Source organism: Microcaecilia unicolor, chromosome 4 (assembly GCF_901765095.1).
Source record: "Microcaecilia unicolor chromosome 4, aMicUni1.1, whole genome shotgun sequence".
NCBI classification, from domain to species: Eukaryota; Metazoa; Chordata; class Amphibia; order Gymnophiona; family Siphonopidae; genus Microcaecilia; species Microcaecilia unicolor.
In genome coordinates, this window is record NC_044034.1 from 55,770,104 (window position 1) to 55,796,336 (window position 26,233).

At 45.1% G+C, this 26,233-nt stretch overlaps 1 long non-coding RNA gene across 1 annotated transcript; it reads right to left on the reverse strand.

Moving 5' to 3' along the window:
* Positions 1–5,089: 5,089 nt before the first annotated feature.
* LOC115467870 lies at positions 5,090–26,233 on the reverse strand. The gene is made up of 3 exons (XR_003941778.1): positions 26,136–26,233; positions 8,394–8,402; positions 5,090–5,101 (listed from the first exon to the last, which is right to left on the reverse strand). It is a non-coding gene; the product is annotated as an uncharacterized LOC115467870 (long non-coding RNA).

Genomic DNA, 26,233 nt, shown 5'->3' on the forward strand with positions numbered 1-26,233 from the left:
CACTGGCCAATACAGAAAGGAAGAAGAAAGAAGAATTGAGATCACGGGGATGAGAAATATAAAGGCAGAGGATAGAAACTTCAGAGTAATACAGGGAGGGAGACCAGAGGTATATCGGAAAGGTCTTAGAGCCATCAGGTAGACATTGGCATCCACACAAGCTGAGAGGACAGGTGCCAGAGGGCACTGTGGTGAGGCTAAGGAATCCTGTAGCCAAGACTCAGTCAGAGGTGGTCTTTGGGGCTGGGAACACCTACCACTAGAGCATGCTATAGTGGAACAAGGTCAGTGTAGGCATCTAGAGCCTTGAAGCTGATGGTTGGCCAGAGCCATCATTGGTGACCAGGAGGAAATAATGTCAATTCCATCTTTACATTCACTGGGTAATAGCATTTTCAATTTGCTCCTCTGATAAAATTACAAGACAAAGATTCTATGAAATTGGGACTCTGCTCATCATCTTGTGTAGTAAGGTGTAGATACTAGCACTGGCAAGAAGGAGCATCCAGAGGAGGCAGCAAATGAAGGAGGAATACCATCACTTGGAAGAGCAGATAGCCTGGAGGAAGAGGCAATGGTAGGGATCAAAGGAGGCTCTGAGACTCAGGACCTTGGGGATGAGGTAGTTCCATTTGTTTATTTTTTAACAATGGAAACAATGTCTTCCTCAATTTGGATAAATGATTTGCTGATCATGTAATGTAGTCATTAAAAAAAATTGCCTATGACATCTTGCCAAAATACATCCCCTTTTACCATGAATCTACTATTGACATTTTTTAATGGACACTAGAGAAAGAGAGAGAAAACACATTCTCATAAATTTCTCATTTTTCCCTCTCCGCGTCCCTTAATACGATCAAACTCTTGGAACAGTTCTAGTATCAAATGTACAGTCTCAGAACTTTCAAATGATCCATGAAACAGAAGTTTTAAAATGAAAATCAAAACAATTTCATGGCACATTACTTAACATCACATAATTGTTTCTTTATAGAGTTTTTTATGTTGTGCATGAAAAAGAGGATAAAAAGCAATACCTAATTTGTTAAGTGGAAATTAGATGCTTATTTGAAAAGTTTAAAGTGTTGCCCAAACTTCATACCGACAGCCTTCTGGATTTTTCATTTTTAGTTTTGTAACAAAAATGTCAGACCATTTCCTAAATTTTCATTTAATTGTTAGGCATTCTCTAAAGAAAAAAAAGGGGGGAGCCTTCTATATACCTTATAACCATCTGTCTGTCGGTGACTTGATATCGCCTAGAAAACTGTGGCACCTAGAGTCTTCTGCTGTGTGGCATTTAAGGACAATAGGGTGTTAGGGTGAATGTTGAATAGGAAGGTTAGAAAAATATACCAGGGAACAGCAATGACACAGACTTCAAGAGAGCTGGAAACTCATCCACTGATGTCACCGTGTCAAGGATCATACACCAATGTAGAAAACAATCTGTGCTGGAGAGTTTGTGCCACTGGGAATGACACTCCCACATGTGTACACTCAGTGGAAGTATAAGTTTTATTCTTGCTTTCAAGTTGGATTGGATGAGCTGAATGTAATATAAATAGGCAAAGACCAATTCAAGTGTCCCTTACCTTTCTGTTCCATGGTAGCCTAGTAGTGGGATAAAAAAGGTTTCAAATAAGTCTTAGAGACTGAGGCTGAAAGGGAGGTTATTGTTAAGCAGGCAGGGAATAGTTGTGGAATCAGGTGGCAGAAAGTTATTTCAAGGCATAGGGTGGTATTTATCTGGCAGCTGTTGTGGCAGTGTGAAAACAGCTCAGGAGTCTGGAGGTCTGCTGTAAGCATTAGATATAGAAGAAGATGAAATGGGTAGGCCAAAGTAAGGAAGGGAACTGGATTTTAGTAATATGCCTGACCATTTGAAAAGACAAAAAAAAGCCATTATATGGCAGCTTGACCCTACAAGACTACTACTAGGGTTCGACAGTGCCATTTTGAACCCAGCCCTAAATCACCAGGGATTATAAGGGTAGAGGGGGGTCATACAAGAAGATCAGAGTCTTCAGGGGGGGGGGGCATTTTTGAGGGGATATCTAAAGAAGGAGTTCTTCAGGGTAATCGTTTTGAGGGTCTCTCTGGGGAAAGCAGACCTTCAAAGGGTCTTTTTTTTTGGAGGTGTCTTCAGGGAGGGGAAGCATGCTTCAGCTCTGGCCTAGTTAAGATGGTGGGAGCATCGGTCCACCAATTAGTTGTATAAATATTTAAAAGAGGGTATGTTGAGTACTTTTGGCATTATATCATGTTTGCAAAATGTTGCTTTCATTACTCCAAGTTCTATGCTGTTAGCTCTAGCTTCCTATGCTCCAGTCCTTTTTACCTCCAAAATTCAGTGCCTTTCAACTCAAATCTTCTGGCTGCTTCTAGCCACCAGAGGCATTACTATCTCTCCCCCTTATGCATCCATGATTTTGCATGCAAGTCCCAAAACAACATACTCTGAGCATAATTATATTACATATTTCCCAACTGTCATTTTTTGACAAGGGTGGGCAGATAACTCAAGAAGAAGAGAGGAACCTGGGAAGGCTGGATCAGCCAGCAAGATATGAGTGATATACTGCTGTTATGCCCTCTTAGGACGTGTACTATTGTACAATGAAACAGGAAGTTCAGATGGCACAAAAAACATTTTTCATTATAGAGAATGATTTATGTTCTTGACAATGAACTCAACAATTATAGTAATTGGCTTATCACCATGGTTGCATGATGGCACTTAGTATAACAATTGTTCTGTAATTATTTGTATTTTCAGTATATCAATGGAGTCCTAAAATGTATGATGTGATGATGGTGATGCTAGAAATAACCTTGGTGATCCTAACAAGAAATAGTAGTATTTATATCACACCATTAGTTTACAAAACTCTGAACAAAATAATTCACAAGGTTATAATGCTACTGCTCCAAATTATTCTCAATATCAATAGTACCAATAATTTTCTTCAAAGGAGGAGGCAATACATATAAGTATGAGCCCAACACCGAACTCCTGTAATTTTCATATATTCCTTGAACAATGCAATTTTTCAATAGCAATATTGGATCTATCAGATTTGCATGACACCACTTCTATGGCTCAATCTTCAAGCCAAACACAATTTAGAGTGGGCATGTACTCGTCATTGATCCACTAACCTTTGCTGTAGAATTTTTTTTTCTTTTTATATAATGCTTTTTGATCAAAAATTCACTATCTTTCAAAAAACAAAATACTTAGCTTAAAAAAGCTTGTTCTTCTTGTTTAGTTCTTAACATTGTCTTCCATAAGACAATACACATTATAGCAAAGGAGACTTAGTTCTCACGCCAACATGAATCCATGTTTTGCTATATGCTGTATCAAGGTCTGTCTCCAATCAAGCAGCATCTTCTTTTCCGCGGTGAAAAGTAGATGCTGGAATCAAACACCTCTGACATCTGCAGTATTTATGCAATGGGCCTTGATGCAAACACCACACATTAACGGTGTTAGAGCAATATGGGGCCCTTTTACTAAGCTGCAGTAAAAAGTGGCCTGCATTAGTTTGGACACAAGAAATTATCATGTGTTGGGCCATTTTTTTTACTTCAGCAGGTAAAAAGGCCTTTTTTAAAATGGGCAGTAAATGGCCGTGTGCTAATATTAAAAGTAGTGTGTGGCTATTTACTGCCTGAGCCCTATTTGTACGGTAATCAGGCAGTGCATGGCAATATGGCCACACTGCCAATTAACCCCAGGACCTCCCCCCTCCCCTGTGATTTTCTACCACGGGAAACAATGAGTGAGAACTTCAGAATTACTGCTGGGCACCCGTGCAACCCTGGCAGTAGTGCCAATTTAGTGCATGCTACCCATGCATTAGCCCTACCGCGGCTTAGTAAAAGGGCCCCTAACTGTTAGGGCCCTGTTTACTAAGCTTTGCTGTAGGCAAACCAGCGTTATAAACGTGCACTAAAAATTAGCGCGTGCTAACATTAAAGACACCTATATGGCTGACTTTAGCGTTAGAGAGCGCTAACTTTTAGCATGCACTACAAACATAAGCACACCTTAGTAAACAGGGCTCTTAGAGTGTCTTTTACTAAGGCGCGCTCACATTTTTGGCATACGCTAAAATTGGCGCGCTCAACATTAAAAGCGCCAATGCATTCCTATGGGCATCTAATGTTTAGCGCATCAACAATTTTAGCGCGTGCTAAAAACATGAGCGCACCTTAGTAAAAGATGCCTTTAGTAAATTAACCCCTAAAATGCAATTCCACTTTGTTCCCCAACCCTCTCTTTTTTCACATTTGGTTGAAAGTTAGGAAACAGAGAGTAGGATTAAAAGGTCAATATTCGCAATGGAGAAGGGTAGTTAGCGGGGTCCCTCAAGGATCGGTGCCGGGAACTCTGCTTTTTAACATATTCATAAATGACCTAGAGATGGGGGTAACTAGTGAGGTAATCAAGTTTGCCGATGACACAAAGTTATTCAAAGTAGTCAAATCGCGGGAAGATTGTGAAAAACTACAAGAGGACCTTACAAGACTGGGAGACTGGGCGTCTAAATGGCAGATGACGTGCAAAGTGATGCATGTAGGAAAGAGGAACCCAAACTATAACTACGTCATGCAAGGTTCAGCGTTGGGAGTCATGGACCAAGAAAGGGATCTAGGTGTCATCGTTGATGATACGTTGAAAACTTCTGCTCAACGTGCTGCTGTGGCTAGGAAAGATAATAGAATGTTGGGTATCATTAGGAAAGTGATTGAAAACAAAAATAAGGATATTATTTTGCCATTGTATTGCTCCATGGTGCGACCGCACCTCGAGTATTGTGTTCAATTCTGGTTGCCGCACCTCAAAAAAGACATAGTGCAGAGAAGGGAGACAAAGATGATACAGGGGATGGGACGACGTCCCTATCAGGATAGGCTGAAGAGGCTGGGGCTGGCAGGCAGAGGTCCAGGATTATAGGATCTTCTTTGTTGTGAATCCATGTTTCGTTGACGAACACTTCGTCAACAGTGTCGGCACCTCCGTAATTCAATCCTCCGTAATCCACTTCCTCCGTAATCCAATCCTTTATGGTTTCTGTTTTCTTCACAGCTGATCTGATGTTTAAGCATCCCACTTGAATTGGTTGGTGGTTTTCTTCTGTTGTGGTGATTTTGGAGATTTTTACTAGTTGTCGTTTGTTCATCTTGTTGGATTGTTTTGGTCCCTTTTTTGTTGGCTGCTTTGTTTGTTTCATGGATGAATCCTTTCTTTTGTTTGATCAGTTTTTAACATGATGGAAGGTGGTGTATCTGATTGTGTGGTATGGTTTGTACAGTAAGGGTATAATGTTGTGGTCATCTTGTGGTAGGGCTTCTGGTGTATTAATTAGTGATAGTGTGTAGAGGCCTAGAAGTAGTTTTATGGTGTACATTGTGTCCTCTTTTTGTGTGTGTGGGGGGTGTAGCAATGTCAATTGTTGATAGTTGTGTCAAGGATTAAACCAGGAAGTCAATTCCTATTGAAACAATGTCAAATGTGGAGAACAGCATAGAACACAATCACCTGAGCTGCTGATTCTGTCTGGCAGACAGCAAACTGATGATGTCTCGTTAGCAGGACAGTGTCCGATGTGCAGCGTGGAGTTCCCGCAGCTTGACTTGGGCTATAGAGTTTCCACACTTGGGAGCATTGGTCTGTCGACCTGGGGGAGGTGGGGGTTGCATCATGCTGGAACAAACTGGGCCTCCGACTTTCTCTTCTCCAAACTGGGCCTCCAACTTTCTCTTCTCTTGCACTGCTGTTCTTCTACAACAAGTCGTACAGTGGGGCTTGGAGTCCTGCCCTTTGAAGGGGTGCTAGTATGGAGCCTGTTGGAACCCTACATGAGAGAGAGAAAAAGGTGTTCAGCTGTGGTTCTTCCATGACACTACATTTGATCATTGAGAGAGGTAAGACTGAAACCAGGCTAAGGTGGTATTTGTTAACCCAATAGAGTTAAGTTCATTTATTAGAAATTTATGGTTAACTAGATCAAATGGGGTAGATAGATCCAATGAGATAAGGATAACTGTCTTATCCTGGTCTAACTGAGTTTGACAAGTGTGGTGACGTGGTCTCAGTAACATGGTCTCAGTAGAGTGGTTTCCACAGAATCCAGATTGATATGGAAGGAGAACATTGGTAGCTTCCAGAAAATCTTGAAGTTGATCAGAGACAATTATTGCAGTCAATTTGGAAGAAATGGGAGATTTGCTATGGGGCAAATATTTGCCACATCCTGGGAGTTCTTCTTCAGGTTCTTTGTTCGTGGGCAAAGGTATGCAGTCTTCCAAGCATTTGAAACTGTGCCATATTCCAGTGAAGAAATGACCATACTGTGCATGTAAGGGGAGAACATTGTCCAATCCCCTTCCCACCCACCTGAAACAGCCCACTCCTTCTTATTCCCTATGGAACATCCCCCTTCCAATCCCCTCCCACACAACTGAAATATCTGCCCTCCTTCTGAATCCCCCTTTCCTAATCTGTCATCCCCCTAACAAAGAAGGAAACCCCCTTCCTATCACCTAGTCCAGATAGGCCCCTTGGACCTACATGGGATCCCTGGTGGTCTTGCGGTGGTGATGGAGGAAGGAGTGAAGCCCATTTGCTCCTGCCCCTAGCGGCTATCACAGCATAATTGCTCCCATGACCTTTCATGGCAGCTTTATGGTACTACCAAGAATACTACCGGAATATAAACAAAATCAGTACTTATAGAGCAATAACTCTCCTAAAATCCTCCCAGGCACCAAGACCCCCTTTCATTCATGCTCTCTTGCGTTCTATGCATTATTCGTGTACTATATTTTCTTTATAGCAGATTTACAGGGAAAACATAGGTTGCAAAAGTCTGGCAACCTGTATGGGTTTATATAGGTACCCATTTGTATATATATATATATATAGAGAGAGAGAGAGAGAGAGAGAGAGAGAGAGAGAGATCTACCTATCTATATTTATTCGTATACAGCTTGAGTACAGGGGGCAAAAGGTGGGGATTTGCTCTGCACAGTAACACAACTGGAGTATTATTCCTCTAAATTAGAATAAAAAGACATTTTCCTTTAAAAGATTTGGAAGTATAAGCCTCAAGAGGCAATGAAGTGTGTAGTCAGTCAGCAGCACAAGGTTGGGAGAGGGGCCTGGAGAAAGAGTGAAGACTTAGCAGGAGACCAGCTGCTTTAATTAAGGAGTCCTGTTCTAGAAGACCAGGTACAATCAGTTCCCTTAATTAATTGACTCTCCTTACATGCTGGGAGCAGGGTTTAGAGGTTTTCTGTTAATTCTTTGGAGAGAGAGAGAGAGAGAGAGAGAGAGCAGTCTTGTGGATCTCCATCCCAGTGGTTGAGGGTGTTTGAAGCAGGATTTTCAGGGACACTGAGAACTGAGCTACAGGGCACAGAAAGTTCCCACAGCCAGGTAGAAACAGGTTGGTGTGGGAAAGGTGCTTCAGAAGCTTACCTTTGATGTGGGTATTGGTTGAGTGCAGTGTGAAAGTGTGCCTTGTGAAAACTGACCAAGCCAGTATTAAAGAGCCTTTGTTGTTGTTGCTGCTGCTGCTATAAAGTTTACTCCTAATAAGATAATACTGCCACTAATCTTTCTTGGGGTTGGACATTCGTATACTGTAACAATAGATCCCAGTGTGCATATTTAGCATGCAACCGTGCTTCTCGAATAACTCTCGCTGGATACCTCCATTGTAAAAATCAATTTTTACAAAGGGGACATCCAGCAGGAGTTATTCGAAAAGCACGGTTGCATGCTAAATACACACACTGGGATCTATTGTTGGTGCTGTTGTAGAGAGCAGGACAAGGTGAGAGCTAGCACCAAGCTTCTTGGAGAAGGGTGATACAGAGTCTTATTTTAAACCTTCTTAAGAGCATAAAGCAACTCTTAATTCAGAATTGTTGTATTTTAACCTGTACATATACTCTGTAACATTTTGCCAATCACTAAGTGCTCTTCGCATGCTTTTATCTATCTTATCGCACACTTTCCATCTTATTACACCACAATTCACGATAGGATACTACACTGTAGAGCCAGTAAACAACGCAGTCCTGGCTATTTAACTGGCGGCACCTTTACCTATTTGGAGGGGCCTAACAGCTCATACGATCCAGCCTGCTCCAGCCCCACTGCCTCACTCTATCCCCACTGCCCCACTCTATCCCAGCCCCTCCGCTCCAGATTGTCCCAGTCCGCCTGATCTAGTCACTACTTTGGCACCTGCAAACACCCCAGCCACTACTCATGGCCCCGATACACATTCTGCTCCTTGCCCTGTCCCTTCCTAATCTCTTCCGTCTCCCTATTCCCCTACCACTGCCTTCCTCAGGAACTCACTGCCCACCCATGTCCTCTCCCGTTCTGCTCACTATCTCATTACCCTACCCACCCACCTCACCATCTCTCCTATCCCCCTCTTTCTTCCTAGCCCTCAACCTTCAACACTTCCTTCCTGCCATTAACCCAACCCCATTCCTCTTAAGTGCACCCCGCCTTCGCCACCTTCGCCGCCCTACCTCCCCCACCCTCCTCCGCACTCTCTTGCTCCTTCTCCTGCTATCCGCGGGTGACATCAATCCCAATCCTGGTCCCCCACATCTGTCCTCGTCCTATCCACGCAAACGGGATGTCTCCAATCTCATCCCTATTCCCCTCCTCCCCCCCCTCTTCCCTCCCCTTCTTGTGTGCCCTGTGGAATGCTCACTCGGTCTGCAACAAACTTCCCTTCACCCATGATCTCTTCATCTCTCGTTCCCGTCAGCTACTCGCCCTAACTGAAACCTGACTCACTCCTAACGACTCTGCATCAGTCGCTGCCCTTTGCCATGGAGGTTACCTCTTCTCCAACACTCCCCGCCCTGATGGCCGTGGTGGAGGCGTCGGGGTTCTACTCTCGCCCTCTTGTAGCTTTCAACCCCTCCTCCTACCGCAGTCTTACTGCTTCTCCTCATTCGAAGTGCACTCCATCCGTCTTTTCTACCCACTGCCACTCAGGGTTGCAGTCATTTACCGTCCCTCCCCTCCTTCCTCATTGACTTCGATGCCTGGCTCTCAGTTTTTCTTGAACCCTCATCTTCGTCCCTCATTCTTGGTGACTTTAATATACACGCCGACGACCCATCCGACTCTTATGCTTCCCAATTCCTCACTCTGATATCCTCCCTCAACCTCCACCTGAGCTCCACCACCCCTACTCACCGCTCTGGCCATTGTCTCGACCTCGTCCTCTCCTTTTCCTGCTCACCCTCCGATTTCTGCACCTCTGCTCTTCCTCTCTCAGATCATCACCTGATCACCTTCACACTTCATCACCCTCCCCCGCAGTCCTGTCCACTACTAACCACCACTTCCAGAAATCTCCATGCTGTCGACCCTCCCACCCTTTCCTCTCAAATCTCCAATCTCCTTCCATCCATCATGTCCTCCGAATCTGTTGACAAGGCTGTCTCTACTTACAACGCCTCTCTCTCCTCTGCCCTGGATACCCTTGCACCATCCATCTCCCGCCCCACACGACATACTAATCCTCAGCCCTGGCTGACCCCTTGCATCCGATACCTTCGCTCCTGCTCACGATCGGCTGAACGCCTCTGGAGAAAATCTCGCACCCAAAGTGACTTCTGTCATTACAAATTCATGCTATCCTCCTTCCAGTCCTCCCTATTCCTTGCCAAACAGGAATACTACACCCACCTGACTAATTCTCTCAGCTCCAACCCTCATCGCCTCTTCGCCACCCTTAACGCCCTCCTCAAAGTGCCCTCCGCTCCCACCCCCATCACTCTCTCCTCAATGTCTAGCCGATTACTTCCGCGACAAGGTGCAAAAGATCAACCTTGAATTCGCTACCAAGCCACCTCCTCCTCTTCACCCTTTAACCCATTCCCTCAACTATCCAACCCAAGCCTTCTCCTCTTTTACTTTTATCACCGAAGAGGAAACAGCCCAACTTCTCTCCTCCTCGAAATGCACCACCTGTTCCTCTGATCCCATCCCCACCAATTTACTTAACACCATCTCTCCCACTGTCACCCCCCCCCCCCATCTGTCATATCCTCAACCTCTCTCTCTCCACTGCAACTGTCCCCGACTCATACAAGTATGCTGTTGTCACACTGCTCCTCAAGAAACCTTCACTTGACCCTACCTGTCCTTCCAACTATCGCCCTATCTCCCTCCTACCCTTCCTCTCCAAGATACTTGAATGCGCCGTTCACAGCCACTGCCTCGATTTTTTCTCCTCTCATGCCATCCTTGACCCGCTTCAGTCCGGTTTTCGCCCTTTACACTCGACGGAAACGGCTCTTACTAAAGTCTGTAATGACCTGTTCCTTGCAAAATCCAAAGGTCACTACTCCATCCTCATCCTCCTTGACCTATCCGCCGCCTTTGATACTGTTAAACCATAATCTACTTCTTGACACTCTATCTTCACTTGGGTTCCAGGGCTCTGTCCTCTCCTGGTTCTCCTCTTATCTCTCCAACCGCACCTTCAGAGTTCACACTCATGGCTCTTCCTCCACTCTTATCCTGCTCTCTGTTGGGGTTCCTCAAGGATCTGTCCTTGGGCCCCTTCTTTTTTCAATCTACACCTCTTCCCTGGGCTCACTGATCTCCTCTCATGGTTTCCAATATCATCTTTATGCAGATGACACTCAGCTTAATCTCTCCACACTAGACATCACCGCAGAAACCCAGGCCAAAGTATCAGCCCGCTTATCTGACATCGCTGCCTGGATGTCCAATCGCCACCTGAAACTGAACATGGCCAAGACTGAGCTCATTGTCTTCCCACCTAAACCCACTTCTCCTCTCCCTCCACTCTCTATCTCAGTTGACGGCACCCTCATCCTTCCCGTCTCATCTGCCCGCAACCTTGGAGTCATCTTCGACTCCTCCCTGTCCTTCTCTGCCAGCCAAGACCTGTCGCTTCTTTCTCTACAACATCAACAAAATTCGCCCCTTCCTCTCTGAACACACCACCCGTACTCTTATGCACACTCTCATTTTCTCTCGCCTTGACTACTGCAATCTGCTCCTCACTGGCCTCCCACTTAACCATCTATCTCCCCTTCAATCCGTTCAGAACTCGGCTGCGCGTCTCATCTTCCGCCAAAACCGTTATGCGCACATCACCCCCCTCCTCAAGTCTCTTCACTGGCTTCCAATCAGACACCGCATACAATTCAAGCTCCTCCTACTAACCTACAAATGCTCTCAATCTGCAGCCCCTCACTATCTCTCCATCCTCATCTCCCCGTACGCCTCTACCCGTAACCTCCGATCATAAGGCAAATCCCTCCTCTCAGTACCCTTCTCCACCACCGCCAATTCCAGGCTCCGCCCTTTCTGCCTCGCCTCACCCTATGCCTGGAATAGACTCCCTGTGCCCATACGCCAAGCACCCTCACTGTCCATCTACAAATCTCTACTCAAAACCCACCTCTTCAATGTCGCTTTCGGAACCTAACATTGTACCTAGTAACCTAGACTGTTCCAACTATTGATTGTCTACTCCAATTATTGCTTTCTGCTCTCCTTGTCTGTCTTGTCTTCTAGATTGTAAGCTCCTTTGAGCATGGACCGTCATTCTTTGTTTATTGTACAGCGCTGCGTAACCCTAGTAGCGCTCTATAAATGTCAAATAGTAGTAGTAGTAGTAGTAGTAATTCCTCCAGGGAAGAGGGGGAGGGGCAGTAAGCTGACAAGCTGTGTGAATGCTGCAGTAGCCCCAGTATGGACACATTTAGTAATAGCAAAGGGTTCCAGGCTCAGAAGAGAGACTTAAGTGACAAATCTTAAGTGGCTGGAAATTCTATGGGATTAGGTTGTATGAGAAATAAAAGGAATGACTTCTATTGTTTCTGTATAATTGACAGTTTAAAGGGAATAATAAGTTACAAAGAACTGGCATTATAGTCCAAGTCTAGTTTTGGGTAAAAGGCTGCTGTAACCTGAGAGTTACTTAAGTCAGTTGTTAGGCACATTTATCAGAGGAATTGACACATTTATTGGTTGGTTACAGGTTGAGCAGTTTGAACCCAAGTCCCTGAAGCAGAGGCAAGAGGAACACTGCCAACACAAGCCTTCAGACCATTACACTACTCCAAGGACCTGCATGTTGCTCTAATAGACTTAACTTTTTAACATCTGCTGCTGTCATAGGTTGTAAGTCATATTTTTATTAACATTTTTGGGGGGTGGGAGGGGGTCAGTGACTACTGGGGGGTATTGGGGGGTCACCCCTGATTCCCTCCAGTGGTCATCTGGTCATTTAGAGTAACCTTTTGTACCTTATTCGTTCTAAAAACTGGTCTTCTACTACTACTACTTATCATTTCTAAAGCGCTACTAGATGTACGCAGCGCTGTACACTTGAACATGAAGAGACAGTCCCTGCTCAACAGAACTTACAATCTAATTAGGACAGACATACAAGACAAACAAGAGATAAGGGAACATTAAAGTGAGGATGATAAAATAAGGGTTCTGAACAAGTGAATAAGGGTTAGGAGTTAAAAGCAGTATCAAAAAGGTGGGCTTTTAGCTTAGATTTGAAGACGGCCAGAGATGGAGCTTGACGTACCAGCTCAGAAAGTCTATTCCAGGCATATGGTGCAGCAAGATAAAAGGAACGGAGTCTGGAGTTAGCAGTGGAGGAGAAGGGTGCAGATAAGAGAGATTTACCCAGTGAATGGAGTTCCCGGGGAGGAATGTAGGGAGAAATGAGAATGGAGAGGTACTGAGGAGCTGCAGAGTGAATGCACTTATAGGTCAATAAGAGGAGTTTGAACTGTATGTGGAAACGGATAGGAAGCCAGTGAAGTGACTTGAGGAGAGGGCTAATATGAGCATAACGACACTTGTGGAATATTAGTTGTGCTGCAGAATTTTGAACAGATTGAAGAGGAGAGAGATGGCTAAGTGGGAGACCTGTGAGAAGCAAGTTGCAATAGTCTAAGCGAGAGGTGATAAGAGTGTGGATGAGGGTTCTGGTAGTGTGCTCAGAAAGGAAAGGGTGAATTTTGGTGATATTATAGAGAAAGAAACGACAGGTTTTAGCAGTCTGCTGAATATGTGAAGAAGGAGTCAAAGATGACTCCAAGGTTACGAGCTGATGAGACAGGAAGGATGAGAGTGTTATCCACAGAAATAGAGAATGGGGGAGGAGGAGAAGTTGGTTTAGTGGGAAAGATGAGAAGCTCAGTCTTGGTCATGTTTAGTTTCAGATGGCGCTGAGACATCCAGGCAGCAATGTCAGACAGGCAGGCTGATACTTTGGCCTGGATTCCTGCTGAGATTTCTGGTGTGGAGAGGTAGATCTGGGAGTCATCAGCGTAAAGATGATACTGAAAACCATGGGATGAGATCAGAGTACCAAGGGAAGAAGTATAGATGGAGAAGAGAAGAGGTCCCACAGCAGATCCCTGAGGTACACCAACTGACAGTGGGATAGAAGTAGAGGAGGATCCACTAGAGTATACGCTAAAGGTACGCTGGGAGAGATAAGAAGAAAACCAGGAAAGCTCACAGTTTCCACCACAAGGTAGGGAGGTCTAGACCAAAACATCTTGGTTTTATTCCTGGATGTTTTTGTTTTGTTCTCTTACGGCTGCAAAACGTCCACGTATTAGGCACACCCTAATCCTGCCTTCAAAACGCCTCTGACATACACCCTTGTGATCTGAATGCACTTCTGATGGACTTCATAGAATCTAAAAATAGGGTTTGAAAATACTGATTTGGACATTTTTGTGAGAAAAATGTCCAAATGCTGCTTTATGCCACTTTGTTTTTCTCTTTCAAAAATAAGCCCCATAATAACCAATATAACTTTGTAAGTCTGTGTGCTTTGAAAATGATCCTCTCAGTCACCTAAATAAAAAAAGCTGATAGTCGAACTCAACTAAATTTGAGTCCAATTTGAAAGAACAGAAAAAATAAATCAAGGGTTTCTTTTCGATGATAACTGCTACCATGCAGAAGTCAGCCTTCAACTTGTGATCATGGGGTTTACAGGCAGCTATTCTGTCTTTTGATAGTCTGTTATAGCTAGTCCATACCTAACTAAGGGGTCCTTTTCCAAGCAGCGGGAAAAGGACTCCTGCAGTGGCGTCGGCCATTTAAAAAAAAAAAGGAAATAGCCATGTGGTAAATTAACCACTTGCCATGCGACCATTTCCCAGGAAAGCCCATACTACCACCTATTTAGGAGGTGGTAAGGGCTCCCACACTAACCTGGAAGTGACCAGGCAGCACATGGGGCTGCCCAATTACCGCTGAGTATACCCTAGCACTATAAAAAATAAAAATATTTTTTGAGCACCAGAAAAGGGCTCCCAAGGGACAGGAAACTAAACAAAAAAAATGTTTTTTTGTTTGCACATATATCAGGAACATTAATTTCAAAAACCTACATGTACAGAAACAGTGTGCCACCACTCTGCAGATTCCAAATATAAGGGCCAGAGATTACGGCCTTTATTTTAGAAGCATCCCTATGTGTAGATGGCAGCATTTAAAAGTCTAGAGAGGCCCAGACATAGAAATGTCATTTCATAAAAGGAGTTCACATATGGAGAAGCAATGTATTGATGGCAAGGGAGTTTAGGTAGGGTGGGGAAAGGGTGTATTCTGTGGTCCCTACAGTACAGATGTGGATTTCCTATTTTGCTTAGATGTCAGTATTTACAGCTGCCCTGAAGCATGTCAACTCCTACTCTAGCTAAGATCAGTTTTAAGCAGCATGCTGACCTCAAGTGTACATTTCTTAAAATTAGTCCCTTTATAAAATAAAATAAAAAAATTAGACCCTTTATTTTCGTACTCCTGTTACTCTACCTTATCTATCTATATGTTCCACCTTTGATTACACCCTGTTCTGTCTATTAAAATATTTTATTGCCTATTGTGTATTGTCACTATAATATAGCATACTATGCCATACTTTGAATTCTTATTTGAATAGTTTTACTGCTGTAATTGTCTATTTCTTATGTTTGACTTATTCTTGCTGTACACCACCTTGAGTGAATGCCTTCAAAAAAGCTGTAAATAAGTCTTAATAAATAAATAAATAAATAAATATCCCTATACCCCCTCCCCCCCCCCCCCCCCCCCCCCACACACACACACACACACACACAAACACACATACACCTCAAACCTGTTCTTCAGGATTACTGGAATCCCTAGGCTCCAGTGGGGCATGATCAATCCCACTCATTTTCGCTTCAGTGACTGGGTCTGTCATAATGGCTGTGAAGACGTCTTTAAAAACCACTGCTTCAGGAAGTACCTCAGACTTCAAATTTTTAGCCTTAATATCAAGTTGAGGTCTGGGGTATTTCCTGAAGCAGCAATGTTTAATTAATCATGAAATGCTGGCCATCATCAGAGGTATTGCAGGTTAAGGGCCTCTTTTATCAAGCCATGCTAGCGGGTCCCGGTATGGTAATGCCAATAAAGCCCGTTCACTTTGAATGGGCTCCATCGGTATTGCTGTGTGGGAACCACCTAGTGCGCGGTTTGATAAAACAGGCCCTAAGGGGCCCTTTCACTAAGCTGCATAGGCGTGTTTGCGTGTCTTACATGTGTAAATTTTGAACTACTGCCCGGCTACTGCATGTCCCGAGTGGTAATTTCATTTTTTATGCATGTCCAGTAAGCGCACCGGAGCACAGCACTAACAGGGCGGTAATCGGCATTGTACGCAGGTAGAGCATTACTGACCAGTTAATACGTGAGCCCTTACAGCTAGTTCAATGGGTGGCATTAAGGTCTCAGGCCCAAAATGGGCACATGCCAATTTTTAATTTGCCGCACGTCCATTTTCAACCCAAAAAACAAGGCCTTTTTTTTTTTTTGCAGGAACGCTGAAAAATGGACCTGTGCGCGTCCAATTCACTTGTCTACATCAGCGCAGGCCCATTTTTCAGCTCACCTTAGTAAAAGGACCCCTAAATGTTTTGTCTTTTTTATTATTATTATTATTATTATTATTATTATTGAGAACACAGTGGAAAATTCAAATATAAGAATGAGTTTTATGCTGTAATTGGGAAGGTTTTTGCTTACAATTGATTATGAAGATTATGTTTAAGTACTATGTGGAACTCCGAGGCTTTTCTCTCTCTTTACATAGGTTTTCATATACACATATTAAGATACAGACAGACTATGACACAAGAAAGTGGTGTACTCTATTTTTAAAGTGTGTGAATCTATCTCTTGCATATTCATTAAGAGTAGCCTGAAAACATGACCTGTTTGTGTCTCTGGAGGGTCATGTATGAATACCACTGCACTAATGGATAGATTACACTTATAGATTCATTATAGAGTAAAGTAAGTCAATTGTATTAAACCTTTAGACTTGCACGCTGGTACCCAAACTAAGCAAAGCATGTCTGAAAGCGGCGAGTAGTTCTGCACATTTATTTTCAAAATGACATTTACTCTAATGCTTCACAGCACACCCAAGGAGTGGCAATATCTTCATTGTAGCATAATTCCTCTGGTTTTATTGCTAAACTAGTAAAAAAGGCCCGTTTCCGAAACCAATGAAACGGGCGCTAGCATGTGGTTTTTTTTTTGTGTGTGTGTGTGTGTGTGTATGTGTCACAGAGTTATTTTGTGTGTGTGTGTGTGTGTGTGTGTGTGTGTGTGTGAGTGTGTTAGTGAGGGTGTGGTGTGTGTGCAGGTTGTTGATGTGTGTCTTTTTTTGTTTTGTTTTTTGCTTGAGGGTTGGGGGATGTGCTGTGCTGGCAAAGTGGGTTGGATTGGTGTGTGGCTTTGAGGGTGTGTTTCTGTTGTATTGTGTGTGTGTGGTTTTGTCTGTCAAGGAGGTTTGTGGAGGGGGGTCTTTCTGTTGGTGAAATGTAAATGTGAAATGTAAATGTAAATTTTTGCACATACCCACAGCAGGAATATTCTCTCGTTCCAGCGGTGGTTCTGTGCTCTCCGTGCTGCACAGATAATGAGCCATTCTGCTGGGGAATGCTCCTCCCTTATTGTCACGTAGTTTCCTCTGATTGGTCCATCTTACGTTGCCTAGTGTTGCCTGGGAACGGTGTTGTGATGGTCCTTTGTGTTTAAGAATGTTGAGGGTGTTTTTTCTGATTGATCCGTCATGTGAGGGCGGGGCAGAGAGACATGGTCAGTGTTGAGGCTTCACCACCATGAATCCATGAACCCTTCAGTGACTGACTGACTGACTGAGTGACTTCAGAACGTTGTCTTCGGAACGTTGAGGGTGAGTTTTATTATAGTAGATGGGGCGTGGCTGAGGGCGGGTCTATGAGTGAGGGTGACTGGTCCTAGCCTATGAAGACTACAGGATTTTTGTGCTTCTCTGCCTTGGAGTGAGCTTCAGAACGTTCAAGGTGGGATTTATTAATATAGATTGCCCTGAGCATCAGAACTGGCAGAATATGTTATTTCAAATTCTGATCATGCAGAAAAAAAAAATGTGATGAAATACGTTGCAGCTGCAGCAGAAATTTACAGGAATAAAACTGCAGTCTGCTACTTTAAGCGCATGTGGATCACAAAGTCAGTTATTTAACTGCCACTCTAATTTTCAGCCCCCTCTTCCCATCTTCAGAGATATAATGTGAAGTGACTGCCACTACTAAAAGCGGCGTGTTATAACTCTTAATGTGATGTGTCACCCAGGAGAATATGGAAAAATGTGTCTCTCTGAAAATGTTCTTTTCCTTTTTTTTTTTTAAGACATCAACATTTCTCAGAAGATGAAAAAAATGTTTCAGTACACTGAATTGCCATATCCCCTCTTTTACAAAGCCGCACGGTAATGTCAAAACAGCCCATTCAAAGTGAATGGGCTGCGTCGGCATTACCGCACCGGCAGCCGCTAACGCGGCTTTGTAAAAGGGGGGGGGGGGGGCTGTTAGATTAGTACCCATGGTCTGAATCTTTCTGACAGTTCACTGATAAGAATTTGGTTTTAGATTGCTGTATAAACTGCACACTTTAGGATTTTTGCAGTGATTCATCACAATAAATGCTAAATGAACTGTTTATGATAGAATTGCTTAAAGATAACATAATTTCTGTTATCTCTCTGGACTTGATTCTGTCTGATTTAGCAGCGTGCAAAACACTCCCATCACCTCTTGCTCCCACCTACACAAAAGATAAGAATATTATATGGATAAGGACAGCAAATTTTACAGAGTCATCCTCAGTTTAAAAAAAATTGATGAAGGATCAAAGGGTCCTGTGTCTCTCACAGCAACTTGGATTTTTTTTTGGTTTGTTAACCAGATATCTGTTCACAACATGGTGTGAGCCTCCCTTAATGCGAGGGTTTTGCTACCATCCCTGAAGCAGGCCTATGTAAAGAAACCTTATTGTTGACTGAATGAACAAACTACCATCCCATCTCTAACATCCCAATAGTACACTGGCAGCTCCAAGATTTAACAGGTATCAGGTGTTGGATCTTGGTCAACTGAGCTCCTGTGGGTCTGTAGCATTTTTAGGTTGCATTTTAGAATTTGTCATAATATCAGTTGACAACACAGATAACAGGAGTGTAGTCTCTTGTTTAGTGTTTAATTTCCTCCCTCCTACCTCAGCTCCCACCCATCCCAAGGCTGATCTTTGATTTATAGTCTCTCCAGCCAATTAGGAGAGGTCAGCATTGTAGATTGAAGTAGATTTGGGGGGGGGGGGCTTTTTTTTTTTTTTTTTTTTTTGCAACAAGTTCTGTGCCTGATTTATTTATTTTAAGAACAGGTTTATTTAAATTCCAATTTTATATTGCTGTGAAAACTGTTGCCTTTTGTTTTCTGATCTTAGCACAGAGGACTTACTTTAATTTTCTCTTTAAGGAGCGCTTTTGCTTGCTGCAGGATTTCTTTTTACCTCCATCTCAAAAGGAGATGTGACCTAAATAATCTCTTTTGAAGTCCCTGCACTTCTGAAGGTTGACCTTACACAAAAGAAGACAGCTGCTACTTTTAGCCTACAGAGATTAGGAAAGCTGGCAAATTGGGCAACACTGTAATAATGGGTGATGCCAATTGCCATAATATTGACTGGATAAATGTTACATCAGACAGTACCAGAGAGATAAAATTTCTAGATGTAATAAGGTAGAGGAGTGTGGTAGTCGTGTTAGTCCACTCTTAAGGTTATCAATAGAAATCAAACAAATTAAAACATGGAAAAGAAAATAAGATGATACCTTTTTTATTGGACATAACTTAATACATTTCTTGATTAGCTTTCGAAGGTTGCCCTTCTTCGTCAGATCGGAAATAAGCAAATGTGCTAGCTGACAGTGTATATAAGTGAAAACATTCAAGCATTACTATGACAGTCTGACAGAGTGGGAGGATGGGGGTGGGTAGGAGGTATGCATGGGGACATCAAAGCATATCATTGATATTCTAACAGGATGGGTGTGGATAGGTGAGGGGTGGGATGATTAACAGAGAAATACAGCTTTATGGTTTATAATGGGCTAGGAAACCCAGATCCTTGTTAAGTCCTTTCTGTTGGGTGTTAAAATATTCAATCATTCTGACTTCAAAGGTCTTACGTTCTTGTATGGTTTTAAAGTTACCTTTCAGGATTCTCACTGTGAAATCACTGGTACAGTGTCCTGGTCCTGTAAAATGCTGACCAACAGGGGTGGGAGCCCTACTGGCACCAGTATTGTTCATGTGATGTCTATGTAAATTGAATCTTGTCTTAAGCATCTGGCCTGTTTCTCCAATATAGCATCCTTCATTACATTTTTTACACTGAATGATATATACCACATTGGAAGATGAGCAAGTGAAAGATTCCTTTATGTTGAATATCTTTCCTTTGTGGATGACTGTGGGGTCCTGTGAAATATTTTGGCATAGTTTGCAACTGGATAAATTACAGGGAAGTGTGCCCTTCTGTTCCTTTTCAGTCTGTGATGGAAGTTTACTTCTGATTAGCTTGTGTTTTAAGTTGGATGGCTGTCGGAAGGCCAGTACTGGTGGGGATGGAAATATCTCTTTCAGTAATTCATCCTCCTGGAGTATAGGTTGTAGATCTCTTATGATTTTCCTCAGTTTTTCCAGCTCTGGATTGTATGTCACTACAAGGGGGATTCTGTCTGTGGAGTTTTTCTCCTTCTACTGTAGCAGATTCTCCCTGGGTGTTTTGAGGGAGGAGGCAATATTCTTGGAGATTATTTTGAGGTTGTAGCCATACAAGAATGTAAGACCTTTGAAGTCAGAATGATTGAATATTTTAACACCCAACAGAAAGGACTTAACAAGGATCTGAGGTTCCTAGCCCATTATAAACCATAAAGCTGTATTTCTTTGTTAATCACCCCACCCCTCACCTATCCACACCCATCCTGTTAGAATATCAATGATATGCTTTGATGTCCCCATGCATACCTCCTACCCACTCCCATCCTCCCACCCTGTCAGACTGTCATAGTAATGCTTGAATGTTTTCACTTATATACACTGTCAGCTAGCACATTTGCTTATTTCCGATCTGACGAAGAAGGGCAACCTTCGAAAGCTAATCAAGAAATGTATTAAGTTATGTCCAATAAAAAAGGTATCATCTTATTTTCTTGTCCATGTTTTATTTTGTTTGATTTCTATTGATAGATGTAATAAACAACTGCTTCTTGGAGCAACTGGTCCAGGAAACAACAAGAGGGGAAGCCATTTTGGATCTGGTCCTTGGTGCCATGCAGGGCATAGTGTGAGAGGTGGCAGTGTTGCGTCCCCTGGGAAACAGTGATCATAACATAATCAAGCTTGACCTACTATCTGGGATGGTGTCAGCCCTTGACCCTCAGAAAGTGAGCCCCTGTGCCGAACGGAGTTAGGCAGCCGGACAATCCTGATCTTACCTGGAGAGTGAGGCAACAACTCCTCAGGAAGTCAGGGGAGTGTAGACACAGGTGAGACTTCCAGGGCAGATGAGAAGCAGGAACAAAGTCCAAGACCAGGCAAGCCTCAGAGCAGGGGACGAACAAGAGCACAGTCCAGGTCCAGGCAAACACAAGGCAGGTGGCAACAGAAGCAAAGTCCAGGTCCAGGCAAGTTTCAGGGCAGGCTGCAAACAAAAGCAAAGTCCAGGTCCAGGCAAGTTTCAAGGCAGGCTGCAAACAAAAGCAAAGTCCAGGTCCAGGCAAGTTTCAGGGCAGGCTGCAAACAAAAGCAAAGTCCAGGTCCAGGCAAGTTTCAAGGCAGGCTGCAAACAAAAGCAAAGTCCAGGTCCAGGCAGGTTTCAAGGCAGGCTGCAAACAAAAGCAAAGTCCAGGTCCAGGCAAGTTTCAAGGCAGGAGCAGTCCGAGAAAAACCCAACGCCACAGAATCCACACAGGTAGAAGCCGAAGCAATGAGAGTTCTGCCTTGCTGCTCTTAAATAGCCCTCCCCATCAGGAGGACTGGTAACAGCTGAAAAGGGGGCGGAGCTCCCCACAACCATGACTCAACAGCCCCGGATTGGCCAGCCAGAAGCAGGAGGCGGAGTCAGCCGCGATCGGCCAATCCGGGCGTTGTGGGGAGTGACATTGTTCCTCTGAGGCTCCGCGCCTGCAAGGGATCCCTTTCTCGGGGAACGCCGGCCCTGTCCACCTGGCCGGCGTCTCCCCGCCGCCACCGAAGCGGACCGGAGGGCCGGAGCAGCCCAGACCGCCGACAGCACTCCAGCGGTGCGACGCAGGAGCCCGGCGCCCGACCGCCTCTCCTGATCAACACTCCCTGCGGCACCCTGACAGCGCGGCCCTACTGACGAAGCGGCACAGGTGAGGGACGCGACAGTACCCCCCCCGAAAGCCCCCCTCCTCCGTCTCGGCCTAGGTCTAGAAGGATAACGAGAGTGAAACTCTCGAACCAAGTCAGGTGCATGGACATTCTTCGCTGGTTCCCAAGAATTATCTTCAGGACCAAAATTCTTCCACGAAATCAATAAAGAAGTCTTCCCCTTTGGAGCTTGGAATCCAGAATCTCCTGTACCTCAAACTCAGGATCCGGCTCAGAATCAGGAACAGTAATCCGCTTCGGTTCAGGATGCCACTGTGAGGTCCGGAAAGGTTTGAGTAACGAGACGTGGAAAGCATTGTGGATATGCAGGTTACTAGGTAAGTGAAGACGATAAACTACCGTCCCCACTCTGGTTTGAACAGCAAATGGACCAATAAATCGGGGAGCAAACTTCAAGGACGGCAGACGAAGCTTCAGATATTTGGTGCTGAGCCACACCCGTTGCCCAGGCTGGAAAACAGGAGCGGCCCGACGATGGCGATCAGCAAACCGTTTATACCGGACCGCCGCCCGCTGCAAGTGGCGTTGTACTGTTCTCCATGTGTCCTGGATAGTGGCGAGGGTAGGCTGAACTAGTGGAGGAGCGTGATCCAAAGGAAGCGGAGGAGGAAGACAAGGGTGACGTCCAAAAACAGCAAAAAAGGGTGAAGTCTGGGAGGCCGAGTGCACACTATTATTGTAGGCGAACTCAGCCCAAGGCAAAAGATCAGTCCAATTATCCTGACGGGCGTTAGTAAAAGCCCGGAGGAAAGCCTTAAGCGTCTGATTAGTCCGTTCAGCCATACCATTCGTCTGAGGATGATAGGCTGAAGAAAAAAGTGTGGCAACACCAAAAGCTGAGCACAAGGACCTCCAGAATCGAGACGTGAATTGCGAACCTCTATCACTGATGATCCGCTGCGGAAATCCATGTAATCGGAACACATGCTGGACAAAATGGGAGGCCAAAACAGCAGCAGACGGTAGGGTTCGCATAGGAACAAAATGTGCCATGCGGGAAAAACGATCCACCACCACCCAGATGACAGTGTTACCCTTGGAGGGAGGAAGATCCGTAATAAAGTCCATAGAAATGTCTTGCCACGGATGCTGAGGTATGGGCAAGGGTTGCAGAGGTCCATAGGACTTGCCCGGAGGAGACTTGGTACGAGCACAGGTGGGACAGGTAGAAACAAACTGTAGAATGTCCTGAGCCATATGAGGCCACCAAAAATAACGGGAGATGAGATGAAAAGTCTTCCGGAACCCAAAATGTCCCGAAAAAGCCGAAGAATGGCCCCACTGTAGTACCTTGCGTCTGGAGTGGGGAGGGACCGGGGTCCGCAGAGAAGCCGCAGCCACCACCGACGCAGGAAGACAAGCCGGATTTAGCATAGGAGAAACCTCATCGGGTTCTGCGGGCTCCCCAAAGGCTCGGGAGAGCGCATCAGCTTGGACGTTCTTATCAGTAGGTCGGAAGATCAAGTGAAAGTCAAAACGGGCAAAAAAAAGAGACCATCTGGCTTGCCGTGGATTGAGACGCTTGGCATCCTGTAAATAAAGAAGGTTCTTATGATCAGTGATCACAGTAAAAGGATGTGCGGCCCCCTCAAGAAGATAACGCCATTCCTGAAAGGCAAGCTTCATGGCTAGCAATTCTCTGTCCCCCACCATATAATTGCGCTCTGCTGGGGAAAACTTCTTAGAAAAGAAAAAACAAGGATGCCGTTTACCAGAATCAGCCACTTGTGATAAGACAGCTCCAGCTCCAAGAGCAGATGCATCCACTTCCACCACAAAAGGTTTCGCAATATCCGGAGTACGGAGTACTGGCGCCGACACAAAAGCAGTCTTTAAAGTAGAGAACGCCTCCAGAGCTGTGGGGGACCAATTCCGCACATCGGCCCCTTTTCTGGTCAAGGCTGTCAAAGGAGCCGTAAGCAAAGAATAATGTGGAATAAACTGTCTGTAATAATTGGCGAAGCCAAGGAATCTCTGCAAGGCCCAGAGTCCTTGAGGCAGGGGCCAATCTTGGATAGCCTGAAGCTTAGCAGGGTCCATCTGAAGGCCATCGGCGGAGATAATATGTCCCAGAAAAGGAATAGTCGACTGGTGAAAAGCACATTTCTCCATCTTGGCAAACAGTCGATGAGCCCGAAGGCGTTGGAGCACCGTGCGCACGTGCCCTGGATGGTCCTGAGGAGAAGCAGAGAAGATAAGGATATCATCCAGATATACAATGACGGATGAATACAGTAAATCCCGGAAAATGAAATTAATAAAGTCCTGAAAAACAGCTGGAGCGTTACACAAGCCGAAAGGCATGACTCGGTATTCAAAGTGGCCTTCGTGAGTATTAAATGCTGTTTTCCACTCATCCCCCTCACGAATGCGGATCAAATTGTAAGCACCTCGGAGATCCAACTTGGTGAAGATAACCGCTCCCTGAAGACGATCAAATAACTCAGGGATCAGAGGAAGAGGATAGCGGTTCTTAATCGTGATAGTATTCAGTCCTCGATAGTCAATACAAGGTCTCAACGACCCGTCCTTTTTGGACACAAAAAAAAACCCCGCACCAGCCGGGGAGGAGGAGGGTCGAATAAATCCTTTGGTAAGATTCTCATGAATGTATTTCCGCATAGCAGCCGACTCAGCTCTGGACAGAGTATATAATCGTCCCCTAGGCGGCATCTTGCCCGGCAATAATTCAATAGAACAGTCAAAGGGGCAATGGGGAGGGAGGGAGTCTGCCTCCCGTGCATCAAAAACATCTTGAAAATCACTATATTCCTCAGGAAGACAAGCTTCACAAGGTCGAAGAATTCCAGGTAAGGCGGCAATGCTCCTAGGAGGAGGTTCCACAGGAGTCAGGCAGACCTCAAAACATCGTTTGCTCCATTGACTGATCTCCCCAGCCGGCCAGTTGATGCTGGGTGCGTGAAGACGTAACCAGGGTAAACCCAGAATAACAGGATGGATAGCATGGGGCAAAATAAAAAATTGGATCTCTTCATGGTGCAAGAGACCCACTTGCATCCTCAGAGGTGGGGTGAGCTGGGTAACAAGATGAGGCAGAGCCGAGCCATGAATGGACGTTACCTGCAGCGCAGGTCTGCAAGGCACTGAAGGTTCTCCCAGCTTCTTAAGAAGAGATGCATCAATAAAATTACCTCCCGCCCCAGAGTCCAACAGAGCTAAAGTGTTCACCCTGAAGTCCTGCCAAAGGAGAATTATAGGCACAGAAATCAAGTTATCTGGAAGGGTATTCGAGTGACCCAACGCCACCCCTTCCTCAGGGCTTGGGTCTAGGCATTTCCCGGCTTATTGGGACACTCCTTCACAAAGTGACCAGGTTTACCACAATAAAGGCAAAGTCTATTGTTACGTCTATGGGCCCTCTCCACAGCTGAAAGACGATGTCTGCCAATCACCATAGGTTCTTCAGACCCCTCTGCGGTCGATCCTGCAGCACCCTGAGGAGACATGGGCCGCCTCCTAGGAGGAGAAGTTCTCCGAGGCGGACGTGAAGTTCCCTGTTCTCGTGCTCGCTCCTGGAATCGAACATCAATCCGGACACATAGGGAAATAAGAGCATCCAACGTACTAGGAACCTCCCGCCCGGCCAACTCGTCCTTGATACGCCCATTCAGGCCTTGCCAAAAGATCGCCGTGAGGGCCTCCTGATTCCACTTCAGCTCTGCCGCTAGAGTACGAAATTGGATAGCATAGGCTCCGACTGAACTGCTTCCTTGCTGAATCCGCAGCAATTCACTAGCTGCAGAGGAGGGGCGTCCCGGGACGTCAAACACCATGCGAAACCTTCGCAGGAACTCTCCCAGATCAGAAAGAAGAGGGTCTTGTTGTTCCCACAATGGCGAGGCCCATGCCAGGGCTGACCCGGACAGTAGCGAGATGATATATGTAATCTTGGATCTGTCTGTAGGAAACGAAGCAGATTGCATCTCAAAGAGCATTTGGCATTGGTTCAAAAACCCGCGGCAGGCGGCAGTAGTACCGTCAAACCGGGGAGGCTCAGGCAGGCGGAAAGCAAGCTGGGGAGGAGGTGCCCGGTTGGCTCCAGTAGGCGGACTCCGCTGGGTCGACATCTGAGAGCATACATCTTGAAGGACTCCTGAAAGTCTATTAAGCTGGGCCTGCTGTTGTTGAAGAGCTTGGGCCAGGTCGGTCAAATCAGGCTTATCCGGCGAGCTCATGGCTTCGGCTTACTGTCAACCCTTGACCCTCAGAAAGTGAGCCCCTGTGCCGAACGGAGTTAGGCAGCCGGACAATCCTGATCTTACCTGGAGAGTGAGGCAACAACTCCTCAGGAAGTCATGGGAGTGTAGACACAGGTGAGACTTCCAGGGCAGATGAGAAGCAGGAACAAAGTCCAAGACCA